Raw genomic sequence first — 24,312 nt, 5'->3', positions numbered from 1 at the left:
GGTAATGAGGTCTAATACTCATGCATGTGATAATCCCCCCTGGATGCTGACTCTATCAGATGTTAGCTTTGTAATTATACTGGCAGAAAATCATTATTTCATGTTCAGCAGAAAAATGAGGTTGGTGGGAAGTTAATTTTCTCTATGCTCTGTGAAGCATAGACAAAATTTTAATGATTTAATCATTATGGTTATCCCTTTTGCAATTGACCTGCGTTACTTCTGTAGAAACATTGGCACATTTAAAAGTCCCTGTTACCCGATAAAGCTTGCCAGGTATGCAGCTTTTAATGTAAGAATAACTGTATACAATTAAACTATTAACCTGCTTGATAGGGGAAAAATCCATAGTTTTTATGTTTTCATTATTTACACGTAGGATCCAAGGGAATGTTTATGTCCAGTCCATACTGCGATAAAAAAGGGTTCTTAAAGAAAGAATAAAGAAAACTGCTATAATTAGGATGTAAGCTCTCAGAACAAAACAGCAGGTTCACAGTGTTCACAATGGTATTTTAGCTGCTCAGTAATCTTTTGTTCCTTTCCAGTGTAAGAGACATTCATGAGATGTTATACCTCTTCACAAAGAGCTTATTATACATAATCAGCATTTTTCACAAGAAATAGTTTAGAGAAATCACTTCTGATAAATATTTTTAATTGTTCTTTTTGTTCTCAAGTTTTTCTTATTTCTGTTTGTCCAGCCTGCTACAGGGAAGGACACAGTAAGAGAAAAGTCACAAGACTGAGATGGGAGAATGAGAAAATAAACAGTAATACAAGGGATGTCAGTAGACGGGGCAAAAAGCATCATATATTGCCAATTGGTAGCAACTAAGGTATTTAAAAATAAATTGCCTCAAAAGATCCCAGGTAAGACCAAGTCAAAAAGCTGTGCTCGACCTTTCTTTTTGTCCCTGTCTCTCTGTTTTAGAAGTGAAGTTACATATCTGTTAATGAACTTAATGAAAATGTCATCAAATCTTTTGTGCAGGGATCTCAACTAAAGACTGGAGGATATATATCCAAATGGAATCATAGAAACATAAAATGTTTTGGATTGGAAGGGACCTTCAAGATTATCTAATTCCACTACCCTGCAGGGCACTTTCCACTAGACCAGGTTGCCCCAAGCACCATACAACCTGGCCTTGAACACTGCCAGGGATGGGGCATATGCAATTTCTCTGAGCAACCTGTTCCAGTGCCTCACTACCCAATAGTACTAAAATGCTGAAGACACAAAGATTTATAAATTTAACTCTACTGCTTATAACTTGTGATTTTGTGGCTATAATGTTTGCTTACTGGCTAACATTGTATGTATGTACATATGTATGTATGCATATATATTAAAATACATATCTATATATATATCCTGTTTCTCTAAGACGTTTTAAAAACAATAACTCAATTTTATCTTCTGTAAATATTTTCACTGTTCCTTTTGAAAAAGCAGCAGGATTAAGACCCGTGTTGTAATTCAGCCGATGAGTTTCATGTGGGCTTTATATGGTACATCTGGAGGCTTACCAAAATGCAACCTCATTAATATATGATGTATATAAAAGTTTGCCTAGCCTTACTGCTAGGCTTAAGTATAATATAGGCATGGAGCTTTGGCCTCAAGACAAAGGCATTTATGGGTAATGTCTGGAGAGTGGCCTTCAGGTAGGTACAACTTCTGAGTCCTTGGGATGTGGTTTGTTCCACCTAACCTCAGATTTGTCTGTCCATACCTAGGTGGATCATCTAGAGTCCCTTTATTGCTAGTGAGCATACCTGGGCTGCCAACCACTTGTCCTGACTGAAACATCTATCTTTGGAAAAGGTGAATTATGTCTCAGAAGTACCTTTTTGTCCCCTGACTACAAAAATAATAATAATAGAAAAGAGCACTTAAGATGTTGATGACTACTTTGTAACCCTGAAAAACTAGTTGAAATAAATTCTACCCTTACTTCCTTCATGAATCCAACCCAAAGTGACTCTGGAGAAGGCCTGGAGTCCATCATGTATAATGTATTAAACTCTTAATCTAGTGATTTGAAAAAAAAAAAATTAACTTGACAGACACGAACCCTGATCTAATTATTGTTCTGAGCCTTAAAAAGGATTATTTTTTAATGAACCCTGTAACTCAAAGCACATATATATTTAGACAATTTATCAAACCTCTTAACAAGAAAATCCTGACATTAGTTATGGTGGTTCCGCTGATACTCCATTCATTTTCTTCCTGGAAAAGAAGCAAGATGGTGATGAGGAAAGCAGATGACCTAAAATTAATTAGTTATTAAGAAGCAGCGAAGACCAAGGGACTCGAAGAGGAACATAATATACTAGTTGAACGGACAGTCCTTTGCTGACAGACCTATTGTGCGTAATGTATATTGGATGGAGTTGCTAGAAAGACTTAATGCCTTGCTGGATACTAAGTAAATTTCACTTGGTGGAGAGATAAGGGTAGTATTATAGACAGCTGAGTCCAAAGTAAGAAAAATGCAAGTAAAATACTAGGCTTAGATTGATATGGAAAGTAAAATATGAAATGCCATTTAAGTCAAAGACCATTCTTTTCTTAAAATATTTAATTTCTTTCAAGCCATGCAAGTCAGGGTTGCCTTTTTTACCAATGTTATCATGAATTTGCCATATTCTGTTTTCTGTTGTTGTTGTTTTAGATACATCCTTGAAATCATGCTTTTTAGTAATGTTTCTAGATTTCCTTAAAAACAAAACAAAACAACAACAACAGCAACAACAAAAGAGATATAGCACCATCAATATGTTCCATAAACAGTAGCTCTTGTAGATTGTCGCTTCCTAGAGAGTAGTCCTGCACTTTTTTTACTTCCGTAACTACAGTAACCCTTCTTGTGTGCATATGCCCTCTTCTGTTTGATATACTTATATATCTGACAGGCAAGTAAGTAACAGAATGTTTGAGGAGTAGTCTTTGGCAAGGTATTTGCTGACTGGAAGGCAAGTGTACATCTGCTGTAAAGCTAGCTATTTACAATCTTGCAAAATGGGAATGGACACTGCTGCTTACTGCCTTTCCCTGGGAAAGGTCATTGAGTGCAAAATGAACTGTACAAAATTGATACAACTATTTAATTTTTTTTTTCATCTGAAATATTCTTTTATATATATAAGTATATATGTTGTGCAAAACACGATGAGTTGTACAGCTGAATCTGTTGTCCTTAACTCATGTCATTAAAAGCTCTTAACTTTTTATTTAATCAACTAGGCCATGCTTTTCTCAAAAGAGGTAGAATTAGGATTAAAAGTCATGTGAGTTTTAATGCTGGCTAGAGAATAACTGTACAAGATTGTATTTATGCACCATAGATTAATGTATAGACTGCAGACAGACAGAGTCTGGGAGAGTTAGGACATTGGATTTGAATTCAGTAGAGTATTTTAGGTGTTGCATAAGTACTGTGAAGTTTGTTAATTGTACTTCCTTCAATTTTGACATGAAGTATTGAAGACATGAACTTGTTTTACAGGTCTATTATTAAGTAGATCTTTGCTACTCAGTGAGTTGTAAGAAGCAAAAATAGTAACTCAGCTTCTTATTTAAATTCTGCAAACTGTTTCTATCTTGTCTTAACCTCTCTGAAAATAACAGAGGAGTCATGTAAATATTGGCAATGTCTAAAAGCAGAACATCTGTGCTTTTTGATGTGGACTGCAGTATTGGTTGTTCTGTGGTCAATCCATTAGATCTCTTGGAGCTTTCTGATACTCTTTCTAGTGCATCACGGCATCGAGACATATGGAAGAGTCCCAGTTCATCAGATTGCACATAGCTGATGGCTGAACTGCCTATAAATTTGCATGCTATTTTGTTAAAATAGAGATGGTTTGGTGAGCCAAAACAAACCTAGAGAAACAATGGGCCATGACAGAGTCCTTGCATGAGGTAAAATATCAGGTAGAGAGGTAGACCGCTTCTTAGTTGCTCTTATCACAGTCTCTGCTTGCATTCCCTGACACGGACTGACTTTTCTCCTACTTGACAGCTCTACCCTTTTCCCTGAGCATAGTAATCCCCAGCACATCAGCTATTTGAGATCCCTAAGCCAAAGAACTACCCTTAGTCACATCCAGCCATGTTCACATCCTATTTCAATATGGACTTTACCTTCAAAATAGTGAACAAGGTGATAAGACAGCGCTCCTACCTTGCAGAGGGACAAGTGTCTGTGGCTTCTTTGTGGACTTTGCTTTACTCTTCCACCTTTTCTTTGTTCTGTGACTCTCCTGTCAAGAGTCAAGCTGCACAGATGGAAACTTGGCATACAAAATTCTGGAAGCTCTGTGAAACAGCCTTTGATTTTTGTATGGGTTTATGAGAGATAAGCATAATTCTTTTTGAACATAGTTAAGATTATATGTGAGCAAATCTAATCACTAAAAGCATTTTCAGGCTCAACCATGATTTCATTGGGCAACTTCTGACAGCTGAACCTATTGATTCCTTGTGTGTTTTGCACAGAAGAGAGGAAGTCCTTTTATAATGGAAGATGTTATTGAAGCTGCATATGAAGGGGTTAATTTATAAAAAGGCACTGGCTCTTAGTAGTTGCTAGGTAACATTGACCTTTTCCCAAAGGCTGTGTTCAACCAATGAGGGTGTTTCAGCAGAAGTAATGATTCTGGCTGTGATTTACTCAATGAGTTTGTGATAAACTATCCTGCAGGAAAGTTGGGAGGATATAGCTTTGGAACAAGCTGCCATACTACTCTACCTATACTACTCTTCCATCCACATTTCTCTCTCTTCTTCTTCTTCTTCTTCTTCTTCTTCTTCTTCTTCTTCTTCTTCTTCTTCTTCTTCTTCTTCTTCTTCTTCTTCTTCTTCTTCTTCTTCTTCTTCTTCTTCTACTTCTTCTACTTCTTCTTCTTCTTCTTCAAATAGGTGGGTGAGGAGAGAGAAGGAAAAACACAGTTCTCTAATTTGCCCATGAAACCATATCATTATATTTGCAAGTACTACCTGGCCTCCCCTGGAGACCGGGAGCTAAAATTGCGAACACCCCTTTATGCTTGTGACTCTAGGAAGTCCCAGATTATAGTCATGGAGTTTTCTCTTCAGAGTGATCAAAAATAAAAGAAGACCATCTTCAAGGTGATTACTGAAACATCTTTTATTTAGAATGAGTAAGAACTTCATAAAGCAGTGAATTTTTAACTGAAGTTTATTTTTGTCTCCAATTACATGTCAGTGTTTTATCTTCAGAATTAAAAGCACTTAGAGTTATTTCTTTAATACTACTGTGTTTTATTGTATTTTTAAGAGAAAATGAAAAGAAGTGCTTGAAAATGTGTATATTTATAGGTACACACCCAAACTGTTTGTAAAGTGATAAGGAGACAAACCTAATGACAAGCAGCATATTTAGCTCTGTGACTAAAACTGATTTATTTTATTTTATTTTAAAATAAACATTTTTATACAGAAAAAGGTGCATAGATTTCATCCTTATGGGCCAGGGTAACTTACATGACAACTTGTTAAATCGATTTTATGCTTCTTTTAGATCTGCTATTCAATTTTTTAAAGTGCAGATACCATGGCAACCCCCTCTCTCATATGGAACGTATGCTGCTTTAGAGATAAAGAGCAAGTACATGCAAAGATGGAACACGATGACATGTAAACTTTTTTTTTAATATATATGCATACTTTCTTGGATGAAATAATATGCTACACAAGCATCTTTTCTCTCAGTTGTAATGTATTTTCTTAAACAATCATATTTTGTACAATTCAGTTAATTAATCTCTACCTCATTTTATAAATAACTTAGAAAGAAATTTCACCCTCTGCTTTTCTGATGTTTATGTGCATGTAAGTGTATCTACATGTACACATAGCCATAGAATTATTCATATATTTACATTTGTTTTAATTTATAATAACTCCTTAAAGACTTATGGTAACATCTGTATCTTTACTTATTTTATTACCATTTCTTAATATAAAACAGTTTTGTTGTTGTTTTGATTTTATGAGATAGGTTCATGGCTATTAGTATTAATTATTTTTAAAAGAAAAGACAAAACACAGATGAAGCATCAGTTCTGAGAAAAAAGAGAAAAGCAGGAGGACCTATATATACTTAGCTGTCTTGGTGGTTATTTAAATTGTCTGGACCATAATTTTCAAAAGGAGGATTATGTATTAGATTACTCAACTAGATTATTTTTTTCTAAATAATTCATTTCAGAGGAGTCTGCTAGGGCACAACATTTTTGAAAATCTGTTGTCTTATTTGAGTTGCTTTAGAAAGAGTTGGGTTTAGGTTCTGAAGTATTGTTTGTACCCCAAACAAAACAATTGATAAGGGAAAGTGCCATTTCTTTTAAACAAAACCCCATTTCTTCCCGCATTGCATACCTTGTTTAGATATAAGATATACTTGAAGTTTAAGCTTTTTTTTTCTTTTTTTTTTTTATTGATATATATATATATATTTAAGCCTGTTGCTGTGATGAAAGAAAGACATGAAATACTAGTAATATGTCTAACAGTACACTGTGCACTCATTTTGGGTTCCTTGGATTAGTTAGTTTAAGGAATGGGTTAAAGCATTTTCTAGATTTTAAAGCATACCACCTAATCTGGAAACTGTTTTCCTAAACCTCAGTTTTGTCATTCCTACCCATAAAAGTCCAACACAGTAAACTCTTATGCCACCTTCTTGTCTATTATACAGATTACTTTCACATGCTTGAAACACTAGAGGAAGGAATGTTATAGAGTCTATTGTGCTTTTTTCCAGTTTAAACATCATTACTGGCGTTTGAATATTTTGTAAAATGTCTTTACTTAAATCAAGCACACACAGATGCATTCTTCCCTCTCATATTTAAAGACTTTATTTTGCTGCATTCTTACCACTGTGGTACCATTTGGCTGTTGTTACCCATTTCCATCTGCCTGTTTTCCTGTGATTATTTTCACTTGTTGACATTAAGTTTTGCCAACTGACATTTTTCTTTCTGCAAACTTTGATAGATTTGAAAGTTTAGTTTGCTTTTGATAAGCTACAAAGTGTCCATGTATAACAAATATGCTTGTGGCTGCAAATCTCAAAGGAGCATACTCTTGTAAGAGATTGACTAGAAATAGCAAATTGAAATACAGGCTTTTCCTTCTTTTTCTTCACACCTTTCTGCTGGCAGTGACTGAACCAACTCCCATTAAAATTAGAAATCCCATTGATGATATTAGGATGTACACCAGACATCTGAATTTTCACAGGAATTCACAGTGGAAATTCCAAAATCATTAAAATTGCTATGAAAAAGTTAATTCTGTTTCTCTGAATTATATATAAAAAAATCCCTGTTTGTGTTTGAGGGGCTTGGATACTGGAGTTCATGTTCACAATGATTTTTCTTTGTTGAAATCAATTTGCCTGTACCTACCACTTATGCTTTAACAAGAACGTAATGTGATGGTGAGAAAAAGCGTGGCGTACTGGGATGTTCCTCTGAGTGCTATTCCCTGAGGCAGCTGCTGGAGAGTATTGAAGGGTGGCTAAATCAGCATTGCTGACTTTTTTCTTTTTTTTTTTTTTTTCTTTCCCAGAGACCAAATGCATAACCTCTGTAATGCAAATTACATTTAAGCAGCTCTGGGGACTGAATATGGATCGGTGCTTTGGCAAGCTTGGCTTTCTTTACATGGCCACAGAACTGTGGCCAACTGTAATACACATGATTGTTTACAGATAAAGCATTGAGTTTGCTTTATAATTCTAAATGACAGATCAGAATTAATTTGTTCTTTACTTCAGTTTAGATTTTATGAAATGATTACTTTCCAAGAAGGTTGCAGTATCAGTACTGAAAACCAAGATAAAAGTGCATCACTCATCTTATTCTAATAAGTGCATGTTGAAGGGTTAACTTAAATCAAAGTGCATTCATTAAAACACATTCTAGACAAACACATTTATAAATATAGTTAGTGTATCTTCTAGCTTTCCGCTTCTGAGTACACCACTGACTAGAAATATTAAAAAATATTTTTTACATACCCTTTCAAATAGTGATACCTTCAGGACAATACATCAAAAATCTGCAGGTCTCAAAGGTATATTTGTTAGGTATCAGCAACTATTATGAACTTCGTAATGCAGCTATTAGGAATGATAAATAGACTGTAAATTGTATGGAAAATGTATTTTTAATTCATAAATTTTAGCAAATAATCAGGAAATAACACTAACAATAAAGTTGTTATCAGAGATAGTGTTATCTCTGCCATATATGGAGACAGCAGATATATTTATATTCTACATTAAAAAAACTTTTTGCTGACTTTAATTTTCACTAATGGGAAGTAGTATTATTACAGATATTGCATATATTTAAAATTTTTAGATTAAGTAAAATCCCAAATTAATTTTTTTTCATTACTGTATTTAATAACAATTTCCTTGACAATATTTTATTAATTGTAGTTATTTGTAAAATAATTCATTTATTTGTGTTCCCAGAATTTACTTATGCATTAAATAAATACTTTCTCAAAGTAGACCTGTACTCCCTTCTCATACAGAAATCCCAAATAACAAACTAAATTAGCTGCCAGATTCAGATTTGAGACAAACAATTCATAGGTTTCAAGCATAAAGGCATTTCAGAAAATTGTGCTATGGGCTTGGCATATTTTCATCTATTTTCATACTCCTATTAAACATCATACAAATGTATTTTACTTTGAGGAAAGACCCGGAAGTTAAACAAACAAACAAAAACCACAAACAAGGAAACAAAAACACCCCTCCAAAATACTGTTGAAGAAGTTTTACACGAGGGTGTGGACATCACAAAATAGTGCAATATTTTTCTTCATGTCATTTTTCAGTAAGGTTTCTGTGTGAGTATGTATAAAGAAATAGCACTTTACATAAAAGGCAGAATTTCTTTTAAAATAATTATCAGAGAAAATATATATTTTTTAAAATGTGCTAAGTGATATTCTTATAATTTTTTTTTCCTCCATCATTATCTGTTTTATAAAATATATATAGTAATGCCAATATAGATTATCCTTTACACATCTTATCTGAATATTGTTTTAGTCTATTAAATCTAATATGTTTTAAATGAAAATGGAATGCCAATAACAGTAATTTTAATTATCCAACTCACTATATTTTTAATAGCAGTAAAAAAGTAGAAAATAGAAATATATCTTCTTCAAAGTTAAGACTTATCTTTAAATAAAAACTTGAATAAATCTCTGATTTAGGAAATGAGCATGAAAAACCTTTCAAAAAATGTACATGTTCCCATTAACTATCATTTAGATGTTGTCAATCAAATCTGTTTGCATCTGGTACTGATGCCATGTGAAATTTATTTATTTAAACTTTCAGTCACACATGGAAAGTTTTGCAGATGGTGTCTCTTCTCATCTATTTTTTCCATTCCCCCCCCCCCTCCCAAACGCCAATTCTTACTCTCTCGACCCCCCAATTTGATTCCTCCTTCTTCTAAAAAAATAGATCTAATCAGTAGCATGTTAAACAAGAGGGGATCTTTTATGTATTCTGTGTTAGGACAAGGAAAGCATCGCTGTAGATCACTAGAATAAACAACTCAGGCTGATTCAATTACAATGCCTGGGCCAGGCTTTTATCTGCTGGTGACATCATTTCAATCAAAATGTAAAATAATACAATCCAATAGATGCAAGAGGGAGAGATAGGACACAGACTGCTGCACTTAGTCATTTAATAAAAAAAAGTGGAAGAAAGCTCTTTCTGACAGGCTGCTAGGACTTCCATTTCCAAAACTCTATTACCTTGTATAATAGTATTCAAAAGAATTGAATGCAGGAAATTGTCTATTACTTTTTATTAGTAGAAGCTGTTATGTAGGATACAGCCTACTGCACTATTTTTTCTTTGTTCCTTTAATTAACAAAAGCATGAAATCCTTCTATTGGCAAGTACTCATTCCAAAGCTTCTGTTGCCTTCTGTTTTTACTGAAAAGGTATTTTTTTTCCTTTTAATTTCTCTGTCTTTTTTTTTTTTTTTTTATACTAAAAAAGTAATTTTTTTTCCAAGTCACTGTAATCTAAAGCCTATCAGTCACCTTAATGGGCTAGGAGAGGGTAGAATGCAGATATATTTCCATAGCCATGGAATCCTTTTTAGAAGAAAGTTTCACATTTGAGTTGAGGGAGAGTCAGATTGTAACCATGTGTAGTTTAGTGCCAGTCTTCTGACTGTTTTATTTACAAGCTGAAATTTGGCCTTACTTAATTTATTATCATAGGGAAAAGATAAATTGATACATGTCAATTTGATAAATGCACAGCACAAACAAACATATTCTTTCTTCAAGCTGTATCCTTGATTCTGTGACATTGTCTGTGACAAAATTGGACAGGACTTTGTAAATATCATCAATCTGGTCATCCCACATGATTCTCTTAGATTTTACTGGCGTAAAACTGGTACACCTGATTTCAATGAAGCATAGTTACAGAGACTTCTACATTCCTATATATAATATACCAGAAAGCAGATATGAAGAGTAAAGAGCTTATATGTCAGTGCTTTTAATGTTTAATTACATATATAAATCAATCTCATGAGGATCTTCGTAACTTTATTAAATTCTAACTTCCATAGCTAAATTTTGATAGTGGCTGGTGAACAGGGTCTTGCAAAGGTCAAACAATGACCACTACAGCAGTGGTCAGCAGTTCAAGTGGCTAATTTCAGATGTTGTCCAAAAGATGGAATTGTTTAAATGATATTTTTCACCATTTGCTTTACTAATGCAGTATTTTTTTTTAATTATTATTATTCCTTCTGCATTTGGTGGGAGAAAATAGTCCTAAAGAAATATGAGGTCCTTGGCAGTCTTAACAACAGTCTTCAGAGAGACATTGACTTTGTATCTTCTTTTGCCAAGGAAGAGATTTCTGCTATTCAGGATGACATTATTATTTTGAACATGTGGTAAGCATGTTCTGATATCTGAAAAGGGAAGTGATTTACTGATCATGAAGTAATTTACTGTATTGGAAATGGACTAACAACCTCTATAATCATTAATCACTGAATAATTTTAATTCACTCTTTCAAAATCATCATATTTTTTATGTTTTTATTATTATTATTATTATTATTATTATTTAGGATTTCTGTGACACCAGCATTTGTGTGCTGTTGCAGTAGGCTTAGAACATAGCAGATAGCAATTGTGGTCAGAATCAGATCACCCACCTGATGGTGGTTCAAGACACACAGCACCTAAACAAATACAGACCACTGGCCCAGACAAATGTATTCAAGAACTAGTTATCTAAACTCTCTCGCTCTCTAGCCAGGGAATAGGTAAGAGCTCAAAGGGAGGATGCTTGGAGGATGCATTGGGCTACATGGGCCAATGACATATGCAGTATTAATGCCTCTGTAATTTGGGTGCTTGAGATAAAGTTGGATATTAAATTATTCAGCCCATCTTTCCTTTCCGACACTGGTTCCACCTCCTCAGGTAGGATGAAAGATGGACCAGTCTTAGCTTTACCACTGGTCTAGTGGTAAATTCCTTTTTCAGGAAGGTGAGAGCTATGAATTTTAATTATTGCTGGCTGGGGAGCATCTAGCACTCTGGTCCCTAGCTGAGTAAGCTTGTTACTGGAAAAGTAGGGCATTTTACCATTTTTATGATTATTCTTTTGAGCTGAATTCATGATTGAGCTGCTATCATCATTAAGTTGAATTTCTCATTGAGCTGAATTCATCATTCATGAGTTGGGCTGAATTCATCATTGTCCAAGTGCATTAGGAGAGGTCTAAGTGTGTAGGAGAATATGTTACACGTGTTAAAAAAAAAAAAAAAAAGCTGGGAAGGGTAGCAAATGGAAGAATCTAACAACTGAAATCCACAACTGAAATTGAGAAAAGTAGGCTTTTGGGACTTTTGTCTTTAGTGGTCATAAATATATGTTCATTTTATAATGAAAGATTCTTTTCCTAGAATTTCAAAAAAGATGAAGCAAAACAAAGATATTAAACACATGAGTTTAAATTAAAAAAAAAAAAAAAAAGGACAGAAAAAAGAAGAAGAAATGAGACAGCACTTGGTGGTCCTGCTTCTGAGGTCAGTCTAGTAGAAGCAAGAAATACAGAACTTCCTTCTTTGCAGGATGCTCTTCTGATGGGGCACTGTGCTTTCTTCATTGCATGTCTCTGCCCAACTTTAAGAATTTTTGCTCCATTTTCAGTCCCACTTTGTTTCAGTCCCATTTCCTCCCTGGGGCCAGCTCTTGATTTACTGCTTTTAGCCTGATATTTTTGTTCTCTAATTTCTTGACTCCCCTTAGCTCCATTCTACTTGAAGTACAGGGATACTCTTTCATGAAATCTGAAGGTTACAGAGTTCTCTCCTAACTGGAGACTGTTTCAAGGTCCATTCAGAAATGACAGGGTTTGTTTTAATATGGATTTCTCTTCCATGGCTATTTATCAATAGGCTTTGAAAGTACTTGAAGTAGTTAATATAAATTTAAAAGTCTAAATGTACTGTAAGAAAACAGTATTTTATTTAAGAAAACTTTATTATTATTATTATTATTATTACTATAGATCTTTTTATGTCTGAAGATTTTTATGGTTCTGATTAACACATCTAATTGAAGACCCCCCCCCCCCAGCAATTTTTATATTAATGGTTAGCTTTGTATTATTATTATTTTTTAATTATTATAATAGAAGAGTGTGCTAAAATAGCAAAATTCTGACTATTACTAAAGGGAAACTGAGCATCATAGCTACTCACTTGATAGCTAGTTTAGAAGTCTTTATTACATGTATTCTTGTATATTTCAGTGCAGGATGAAATAGTATGTATGAAGTGCATTGGCATTCTATAAAAATTTGTTGTCTTGTAAGGTTCAGGAAGTTTTGTTCTTAAGTAAGCAGGGGCAAGTAAGAGCAGGATGTTTTTTGTTACACTTTTCACACCATACACTTAAGATGCATATAAATTAGGGTAGATTGAATTATGTGCTTTGGAGATGACATAGTCCCAGTTACTGACACTCCATCTCACCATTATCTTAACCTAAGTCATGCTCTGATGTACATGCATGCTTGGCGAGCAGTCTGTGTGGTCAGAAAGATTTTCCTGAGAAAGCTTACATGGGGATGTACTGTACTTTATGAGTATCTTGTGACTCACTTTTCCTACTATATAAAGTGTTGTTCTGGTTTCAGTTAGCACAGAGTTAATTTTCTTTCTAGTAGCTGGTAGAATGCTCTGTTTTGGCTTAGGATGAGAAGAGTGCTGATAACACTCCGATGTTTTAATTGTTGCAGAGCAGTGCTTACACCAAGCTGAGGATGTTTCAGCTTCTTGCTCTGTCCTGCCAATGGGCAGGCTGGGGGTGCAGCAGGAGCTGGGAGGGGACAGACCCAGGAAAGCTGACCCAGACTAGCCATAGGGGTATTCCATACCATCTGACATCATACTAAACAATATATAGGGGTGGCTAGCCGGGGGAGGGGGGCCGGGACTGCTCAGGATTAGGCTGGGCATCAGTCAGCGGGTGGTGAGCAATTGCATTTTGCATCACTTGTTTGTACACATTATTAGTAGTAGTACTATTATCATCATTATTGTTATTATTATTTTCCTGTCTTAATAAACTGTCTTTATCTCAACTCACGGGCTTCACTTTCCCATTTCTCTCCCCCAACCCAGAGAGGGAGGTGGGGGGGTGAGCGAACAGCTGTGTGGTGTTTAGCTGCCAGCCGGGTTAAACGCCGACAAGTGTACATATTAGACCTGTACATGAAAGTACCTATTGGTCTGCTCCTTAATGTGGACATTGCAAATGTCAAGGTTTGCATAAAACTTTGTGCTGTCTATGCATGAATAGACTTTGGCACCCATAGAGATCATAAATTCATAAAAATGAATTTAAGCCTGTGGATCCAAACCTGAGATTATAAACTGTGGCTCACCTGTTGCCTGCTCTCTAAGCATGTTACCTCTCAGGCATTGTATCTTGTTTTGCTCATCCAGGACTGTCACAGGCTTGATCAATCAGAACAGTTAAAGACCACCTAGGAAAAGAAAATAAAGAAAGTAGATGCTCCATTAAATCTAGATCCTTAACAAATCTTAATCCAGGAAACATTTGGAGACCGTACTGGATAATGACTGCTAAGACTGGGCTCCTCTGAAAACATAGGGCAGCTACTACCTTCTTTGGCAATATAGCTGGAGAAGTACATAGCTAGCAAAGCAGTTTCTGAACGTGCCCAAGTGATCAGGTCAGACTGAAATGCCTTCATTGCAGATGGTGGCGTGGTTTTCTATATTAGAGAGTATTTCAATTTTGTTGAGCTCAGGGTTGGGAATGTTAAGGTAGAGTCCCTGTGGATAAGGATCAGGAGGTTGGCCAACAAGGCTGATGTCCTGGTGGGAGTCTGTTACTGACCGCCAAACCAGGGTGGAGAGACAGATGAGCCATTCTATAAGCAGCTGGTGGAAATCACTCAGTTGCCAGCGCTTGTTATCACGGATGACTTTAATTTCCCAGACACAGGCTGGAAATACAGCCCTGAGGAAACAGTCTAGAAGGTTCCTGGAGTGTGTGGAAGACAGCCTCCTGACTCAGCTGGTTAGTGAGGCGGTGCCCCACTAGACCTGCTGTTCATTAACACAGAAGAACTGGTGGGAGACGCGGTGGCAGGGAGTTGTCTTGGGCAGTGACTGTAAAATGGTAAGAGTTCTCTATTCTTGGTGAAGTTTGGGGGAGGAGGGGGGAAGAGGGGAGGGAAGGGAGTAGAGGAGAGAGAAGAGAGGGTTGTCAGTAAAACTGCTACCTTAGACTTCCAAAGGGCAGAGTTTGAATTGTTTAAGACATTGGTAGGAGGGCCCCCTGGGCGTCAGTCCTGAAGGGCAGAGGATCCAGGAAGGCTGGACACTCCTCAAGGAGGAAGTCTTAAAGGTGCAGGAGCAGGCTGTCCCTGTGTGCTGTAAGACGAGCCGCTGGGGAAGAAGACCGGTGTGGCTGAACAGGGCAATTTTGCTTAGTATCTGAGAGAAAAAGAGAGTTTATGTCTGGTGGAAGAAGGGGCAGCCAATTCGGGGAGAGCACAAGGCAATTGCTGGCATATACAGGGAAAAAATCAGGAAGACCAAAGCCCAGTAGGAGCTCAACTTGGCCACTGTGGTTAAGGATAACAAAAAAATGTTTCTATAAATATATTAATGACAGGAGGAGGGCCAAGAAGAATCTCCATTCTCTACAGGATGCAGAGGGGAACATGACAACGGAAGGTAAGAAAAAGGCTGAGGTTCTTAATGCCTTCTTTACATCTGTTTTAACCAGCCAGACCACTTATCCTTGGGGTACTCAAGCTTCCTGACCTGGAAGTCTGGGATGGGGAGCAGAAGAAACCCCCCACAGTTCAGGTGGAAACAGAGACCTGCTGTTCCACCTGGGCTGTAACAAATCCATGGGGCCTGATGGGATTCAGCCAAGGGTACTGAAGGAGTTGGTGGATGTGATTGCTGGGCTGCTTTCCATCATTTATCAGTGGTCACGGTCATCCCGAGACGATCTGGATGACTGGGGACTAGTAAATGTGATGCCCATGTATAAGAAGGGTCATAAGGAGGACACGGGGAACTATAGGCCTGTCAGCCTCACCTCGGTGCCAGGAAAGGTGGTGGAACAGGTCATCTTGAATGCAATCAAGCAGCATATGCAGGACAGCTGGGGGTTCAGGCCCAGTCAGCATAGTTTCATGAAAGGCAAGTCCTGCCTGACCAGCCTCATCTCCTTCTATGACTGGGTGACTGCCTGGTGGATGAGGGAAAGGCTGTTGATGTAGTCTACTACTGGTAGTCTATTAGTCTTCAGCAAGGCCTTTGACATGGTTTCCCATAGTATACTCCTGGAGAAACTGGCAGCCCATGGCTTGGACAGGTGCATGCCTTACTGGGTTAAAAAATGGCTGGACAGCCTGGCCCAGAGAGTAGTGGTGAATGGAGTGAAATCCAGAGGGTGACCAGTCAGTCACCAGTAGTGCTCCCCAGGGGTTGGTGTTGGGGCTCATCCTCTTTAACATCTTTATTGATGATTTGAATGAGGGAATTGAGTGTACCCTCAGTAAGTTTGAGGATGACACCAAGTTGGGGGGAAGTGTTGATCTACCAGAGGGTAAGAAGTCTCTGCAGAGGGACCTGGACAGGATGGGTCAATACTGGTCTCTACAACTCCCTGAAAGGGAGGTGTGGGGAGCTCGGCATTGGCCTCTACTTACAGATAACTAGTGATAGGACTAGAGGGAATGGCCTCAAGTTACACCAGGGGAGGTTTAGGTTAGAAATTAGGAGACATTTCTCAGAAAGAGCAGTCATGTATTGGAACAAGTTGCCCAGGGAGGTGGTGGAATCACTGTCCCAGGGGGTGTTTAAGGAAAGGTTGGACCTGGTGCTTAGGGGTATGGTTTCGTGGGTGACATTGGTAGTAGGATGATGGTTGGACCAGATGATCTTGAAGGTCTCTTTCAACCTTAATGATTCCATGATATTATGATTCTATATCTAGGTGAAGTAGTCCATTGTCTAAAGTAGCAACATGGCTATAGCTCTGTTGGCTGCTGTTGTTGCTTCTACAGAAAGAGTAAGCTCTCTCCAAGTAGGAGAGGCACTGCTTCTGGAGGGGATCCATACCCAGGCACTGCTTCTATGTCTCTCATAAGTGCAGATGAGAGAGGAGCTGTGAACTCCGCACTTTCTCAGTCCTAGATCCACTTCTCCTCATTCCACTTCCCTTACCCATGGCAGGTGTGTTCTGCTCCTGTGGCAGGCAAAATTTAGTTTTTTTCTGGCACTACTGAGAAACCTGAGCCAACTCTGACTGCCTGAAAGACTGTAAAACAGCATCTCCCACAGCTGCCTGATGTGGGGCTGATCTGGAATCCCTTTTCTCTCTTCATATTAAAACTTCTCTGTGCATAAAGTAGTTTGAGAGAAAGACATTTTACAGCCTAGTGGTTACAGTATTCACTTTGGAGGGGAAGTGGTGAGATCCATTTGTTGTGTAAAGAACTGTTTATTAAGTGGCCAAAGAAACAAAAAAAACAGAGAAGGAAAGAGGATATAAAATGAGAGGTGATAACAAATAGCAAAAATATTTTGTTTTGTTTTGTTTTTAAAAAAAAACTCATAGTGGAAAGAGTATTTGATTCAGTAAATTCTGTTGAATTGTTTATCTTTTGATAATTTACTAAGAAGAGATAATTTTAAAATGATTTTGATTGTGAATGCAGCCTTTTCCTGTTTTACTAAAATATCACCAATTTCTTAGAAAGACAACTGCTCTTAAATACGCATTCTTCCTTCTCTAACCTGTTTCAGATGGAAAATAGCATTGTTTAGAAAGGAGATAGATCAATAATCTTCTTAAATAGAAAAAATATTTACAGAACCACTCAGAAGCCAAACTATTTGTAAGATTTCCTCCAAGTCCTTGAGGCCGACCAGTTTTAAGTCATCCTGGGTTCAGGGCTTTAGTGGGTTGCTCAGATAAAATATTACCCTGTTTATGAGTTCATAGGATTTTGGTTGCAATGGAAGTGTGTGGTATTGCTGTCTTTGCATTGCTATAAGCAGATTTGAAATGTAAATATTCATATTTAACAAATATCTCGATTATGACATTAATCTCCAATATGGAGATTATTTAAGTTACTTTAAACAGCATTCAGGTAAATACATGAAATTTTAAACCCATTTACTGCTTGTATAAAACCTATAATAAGATGAATTCGACTTGGTAAGACTAATGCCAGAATGATCAATAATGGCATGACATTTATCCTATCAGTTCACACACGGGGAAATCTTCAAGCAGTACAAAATAAACTGTTTGCCACTTTATCTCCTGGTGCTGTTAAGGGGAACTGAAACCCTGCATGAAACTGGATCTGTCCCTTGGCAGTTATCCCAGTTAAGAAAGCATGTCATTTGTCAGCATGCCAATAAAATTGATTCTATGATATTTTTCCTCCCAGAATTTTGCATTGATAAAATACTTCTTGATCCGATAATCATGCTTAATATTATATCATAGAATAAAACTCTCCTTCATGTTGAGCTTCTTGCTTTGTACATCTGGGAATACTAGAAGACATCATTGAAGCATTAACCATTTTCTTGACTGAGTTAAACTTGATTGTTAAAGGATAAACTACTAAGAAAATATGTTTGAACTACTAAGAAACTACTAAACTGCATTTGAAACAAAATGCAGTTTACATTTTGTATTGACTCTTGTGTGATGTCTTAATACAAGAAAGTCCTCAGCTGTAACTCCTGATTCACAGCTGGTCTCAGACTTCCTTGAAAATAAATTTAAAATCTTTATTTCAGCTTTGACCAGCAGATGGTCCTCAGTTTAAAAAGTTAATTTAAGCCAATTTAGATCTCATTTTCTAGTTTGGTTTCACCACAGTCAATATTATATTTCAAACTATAATATCGTAAAGGGAAAAAAAAAAAAAAAAAGAGGACTTGATTTAGACATTTTTTTCCACATCTTTTTCTTAGAGAAGACAGTAAAAACATATTGTCCCCTCCCTTCCCTTCCTCTCCTTCCTCTCCCCTCCCCTCTACTCTCCCTTTCCTCTCCCCCACTTCTTCACTGAATCTGCTTAGGAAAATGAGACACAACAAATCCATTTAGGATTATGTTGAAAACGCATCTCTGCTTTTAATATTACCCATATTTTTACTGCTAAGTTTTGCTGGAAAATCTCTGAAAGTGTCAGCTTGTGTCTTATCCAGATCACTTAAATCTGCAACACTAGCTTTGCAGTCTTGCAAGAACATCTGTTTTTATTTTTAATGCTATCTCTTTTGGTCCTAGAACCTGTTCTTTAGTGTTTTAAGAGATTTTGCAGAATCTTAAAGGGTCTTAGTTTTAACTCCAAAACTAAATGAAAATCAGGACCATGTATCTCATGTGCTAGTATTTCTACTGAGTGTATTCATTGTAAATTGACAGACAATATTTGGAAGCCCATGCCACAGTTACTTTTCTATTACCTCAGCGAAACATGGCAACATAGTACATTTGTGCATTACACTTCTCATTATGCTGTTATTTTGGCATAGTTTGTATATGTACTTGTATGTTGTGAAATGCTGAACAGTATTAATGTGTCTGGTATCGCACTGTTGCTTTCTTTTAATGGTAAATTGAATAGTTTATTATTTCTTTGTTTATTTATTGTATTTATTTTATTTTTTTTCAGTGGGGTGGGGGATTTAGTGGGATGAATACATGTACATGTATCTTTACATAAACATGTACATATGCATAAATATTCATTATATATATATTATCGATTTAAAAATAAAGTATCTGGAAAAACATGATGTATTTCAACTGGATGGTGACAACTGGGTCAAGAAAGGACTAGTTAGACATCTGTTCCTTAAATTGGTTCATCTTCCTAAACTCAAGTGGTAATAATGGCATTGTGCACAATGGAAACCAAAACTGATATGAATTATCTCTGGTTGTCACCAAAAAGGAAAGCAAGTGCTTCAATGGGAAAAGTGGCTGCCATCTTGTGTTCTCACATCCTCCTAGCTTAGCAGAAAAAGATGATTAACTGGTAGCCAATATCAGTTTAAAAAAACAACCAACCAACCAACCAACCAATCAAAATGCATTTCTCTTATTTGCACTGTTAGATATGCCGATCATATTATGATTTTTTTTTTTTTTTTTTAGTACAACTCACACCAAAAATAAGTATCTCATTTTCAGATGTGTCGGTTTCTTTTAAATATGTATGTGTATTTTTCCTCTCCTTTTTTCCTCTGGGATAATTTAAACAAAAATGTCCGTTTGAGATCAAAAGTTGAATTTGATATTCTTTCCCAAAAGTATTGAAACAAATATTTTTGTAATAGTCAGAAATTAAAATTTTTTAAAATACTGGTGTGATTTTTTTTGTTTTGTTTTATAATTCCTTTCTCCCTTTTTAATCTGTAACTATTTGCCAAATTTTCCTAGTGTTTATCAATAACTCTGTTTCTTGAGAATCCTTTTCTATGGAAAACATATACATTTTAAAATATTTTCCTATCTCTAATTTCAAGAGTCCGTGGGCAATATAAATATTTAGTTAATATCAAATGATCCAAAAGTTATTTAGAGTTGATGATACTCTAAATTATTATAAATAATATTAACCTAATCTAAAGCATTCATGAAGCAATCTGATAATTTTCAAATATACATGTAATCTATTTTTACACACTGACATATTTGAAAGGATACTCACTAGAGACATCATGTGTTTGCTATTTCCTATTCATAATGCACATATTTTTGTTTTCTGAAGTCAAAAGACATAATTGTTCACTTTCCAACTTTTAGTCAGAGAAAAATATCACAGGTTAAATAAATGCAAGTAAAAGATAAATATTTTTTCTTAATGATAATTTTTCTTAAACTGTAATTTTCAGAATATGCATGAAAACTTGTTGAACTCGTCAATGATTACCAAAAAAAAACCCACCAACAAACACACAAAAACAACAGTGAAAACACCTTTATGAATCTCATGAACTAGGTGTTTTTACTATTCCAGTGTTTTCTAAATGGCTTTTGTGCTAGTTTAGCATTTCATGGTAATTACGAGGTTGTCATAATGCACCTTACGAATTTGTGTTAATATCATGAGACCAAAAAATGTATTTAAAAACTATTTATGTAAATCAGTGACCACTCCATAATGTGGGCATAATTATGGACACTTATATGAGCTTTTAATTGTGTCTTGATGCTTGTGTATTCAAGTCTTTCACATTATCTATTTTTTTGAAGCTAGTGTTTATATGACTAACTGCAAGGGTGGATGGATAAAATGAAAAAGAAAGGTGGGATTGTGTATTCCTCTTCTCTTTCTCTCTCTCTTACTCTCCCCCTCTTTTCTAAACAAGCTAAGAGTTTTTATAATTCATCACCTGGCTGACAGATGAGTTCTGCTGGAGAATATTAGAAAATGTCTCAAATCTCATATATATGCTAATGGTATGCTGAGACTGGTTGGTGGTATGCCGGAGTTTTTAATCTGTCTCGACCAGTGTGGAAAGTGGAGGAGACAAGTCATTGCACTCGACAATTTATGATCAAACAACTGAATTGTAAAGGAAGAAGGACATGCAGAAAAGGAGAGTAATTTTCTGATTTAACAGCGTTGTTACTACAAATAAAGAAATCTTGATTTTGACTGCACTCGACATTAAATGAGTTTCCTGTGCCCTGCTCTGAATTTTTCATTTCCAGATTTGTATAAAGCACCCTGCTTAGATACAAGTGACAGATAAGGAGACGATTGCATATGGAAATCAAATGTGTATAATAAAGCCATCTTCTGTTTATTAAATAAACACATGTAGATGACTTCTGTGGAGAATGCACTGATAATTCTTCATTGTGTTCTAGTTTTTTTACAAGTCACAAAGAATCTTATTTAACAACCACGAATGACTAGATGCATGCTTTTCTGTTTATTACCTTATAACAAACCAGGCAGTCTAATATATGGCATTTATAAACATTTTATTCTGATTCTTTAGTGCAAGCTTTAGCTGTAACAGTACAATATATTAGTGTTCATGCTATTAGAGTTCTGGAAGCTGCATCAGTGCGTTAGTATTTTCTGAATATTATGTTTTCATGATAGAAATGTTAAAGATTAGGTAGATAATACATACATTATTGTAAAATGGAACTCTAGGAGAAGTGAAGTATAGCATGAACAATTTGGTCTTCATAAAAATAATTATAATATTGTATAACCAAAACTAAGAAAAGACCATAGGGTCTGCAGACAGTTGAGCAATTATTTCTGATTCAGTGATTCAAGAGTCTTCATTTCATATGTAAGAAACACTTAGTTCACCAAGAGACATAATTCCAGTTCTATTTCTCACTTTTTTTTCCAGACATAGCCTTCCTATAAATTGTTATAATATACTGCAGTTTTGTGTAGCGTCATGAATGCAGGTTGCGTTTCCTGAAAGGGGTTTTATATTGCATTTGAGGTCCTTATAGATATTTTAAAGTAAAACAAAATACACCTTTTGGTTCACATTTTAATTTTGATAATAAAAAGAGTAGGGAATCAATAATGTCCAGGCAATAGTGAACTGTATTTAGTGACAATTATTTGTCATGTCAGGGGAAGTCTGCAATCAGTAGCTCATTTGGACTTGGCTGAGAGGGCCATGGTATTGCTTTAAGTCCTTTCCTGTATTTATCAATATCGGCTGTGTTAGGTAAGTTTTAGACCGTCAGCATTTATTTCTCAAATTATCATCAACATCACTCTTTTCTTTTGCTTTTGCTTGAACTTTGCTTTGATGTTTTACTTTAAAAAAAAGAAAATAACAAACCAACAGTCCAAAAGCAAAGTATGCCCATCTCCTGTCATACATATACTGTTAAATGAGAGCAGAGTTCTGAAATAGTGGTTCAGACTTCCAAAACACCAGGAGGCTTCTCAGCCTGGGGTAAATGTAATGTGAGCTTTGGCATAAGTGCATCAGAAAATCCACATGGATTTCTTACTATGATTGGAAGTGATTGCTGTGCATGGAAGTACACAACTGGTTCAAACAAGACTAGATAAGCTGTGTTGCAAAGCCATATGGCTTAGTTTAAACAGCACAAAGAGGAAGCCTTTGATCATGGCCTTTGATCATAGTTAACCCTAAATGAAGTGGTGGGCTAATGTAGGTAAAAAGGTGTCAGAATCAAAGCAACTAGAGGCTGATAGGAGTCTAGGCAAAGAAGGATTTTGGAGAGGATCCTGGTATGCAGATGGTTTGCTTGGTTTTAAACCAAGGATAAGGATAAAAAGACCATAGCAACTTGGGCACCAGTGGAGAAGACCAAATTATGGCAGAAAAAATGAAGATGACTGGAAGCAGAAGCTGTAAGGTGTATGTTATCCTTCAGTGAGTTTCTGACAGCATTTACATATGCATGAAGGGTCATCTCATAATGTTCATAAAAAAAAAAAAAGGTGTGAGAGCTTGAAATACAACTAGAAATGTGGGTAGAATACAGAAGAGATTTAAGGATGACAGATGAGATGAAAGGAAAGAGCAGGCATATACCTGAAGTTGCAGGTGGGTTGATTGGCAGATGCTCAGATGAAAAGAATACCTCCTGAAATATATGAAAATGAGAACAAGGCAGAGGAAGACACCAGTATGTGAAGGAAGATAAATCTATGGATAGAGTTTGATCCATGGAAGGAGTGAGGAGATGGAATAGCTAGAGACAGAAAACTGAGCATCAAGAAAGAAGAGATGAAGTAAATGGTAACAGCAGGGGCTAGACCCTGGAGCAATTAGAATTGATAGATGGAAAGCGGAAAGGAAGCAAGAAGACCAGAGTTTCACAGGAACCTCAGATTACTCTGAAAGGAAACATTTTCATAAGAAATATTAAGAGACTAGTCATCAGAGTGGACTAGAAAACATCCTGGTGCAAGCACAATGATGTGAAGGGCTACAAAGATGGTGAATAGCCTAGAGGGGAAGATGTACAAGAAGTGGCTGAGGTCACTTTGTCTGTTCAGCCTGGAAAAGAGGAGGCTGAGGGGAGACCCCATTGCAGTCTACAGCTTCCTCATGAAGGGGAGTGGAGGGGCAGGTGCTGATCTATTCTCTTGGTAGGATCTGAGGGAATGGAGTCAAGCTGCAACTTGGGAGGTTCAGGCTGGTTATCAGGAAAAAGTTCTTCGCCGAGAGGATTGTTGCTCACTGGAACAGGCTTTCCAGGGATGTAGTCACTGCACCAAGCCTGTTGGAGTTTTAGAAGTGTTTGGATTGTGCTCTTAGTCATATGGTCTGAATTGTTGGTAGACCTGTGGGAAGCCATGAGTTGGTCTTGATGATCCTTGTGGGCCCCTTCCAACTCGGGATATTCTATGATTCTGTGATTCTGTAAGGTTAGGCATGAGGGTGAAAGTCATTCTGAAGAGGCTGAGGAAGAATCCTTTGAATGTCTTTATTACAGTTGAGAGCAAGAACAAGTGTACTAATAAGAATCCTGCTTGAACAGATAAAAGATGATTGCAGCAGATGGGTGAAGATATTCAGAGATCTTTGTTGGAATTATTTTATTTCTTAAATCTAGAAGGCAAATGTTTAGGATACTAAGTACCATCAGGATTGGTGAAAGCACCCATGCAAAGTTTGGGATGTTT

This window comes from Anas platyrhynchos, chromosome 2 (genome assembly GCF_047663525.1).
Source record: "Anas platyrhynchos isolate ZD024472 breed Pekin duck chromosome 2, IASCAAS_PekinDuck_T2T, whole genome shotgun sequence".
NCBI lineage: Eukaryota > Metazoa > Chordata > Aves > Anseriformes > Anatidae > Anas > Anas platyrhynchos.
This window is presented reverse-complemented; position numbering follows the sequence as displayed.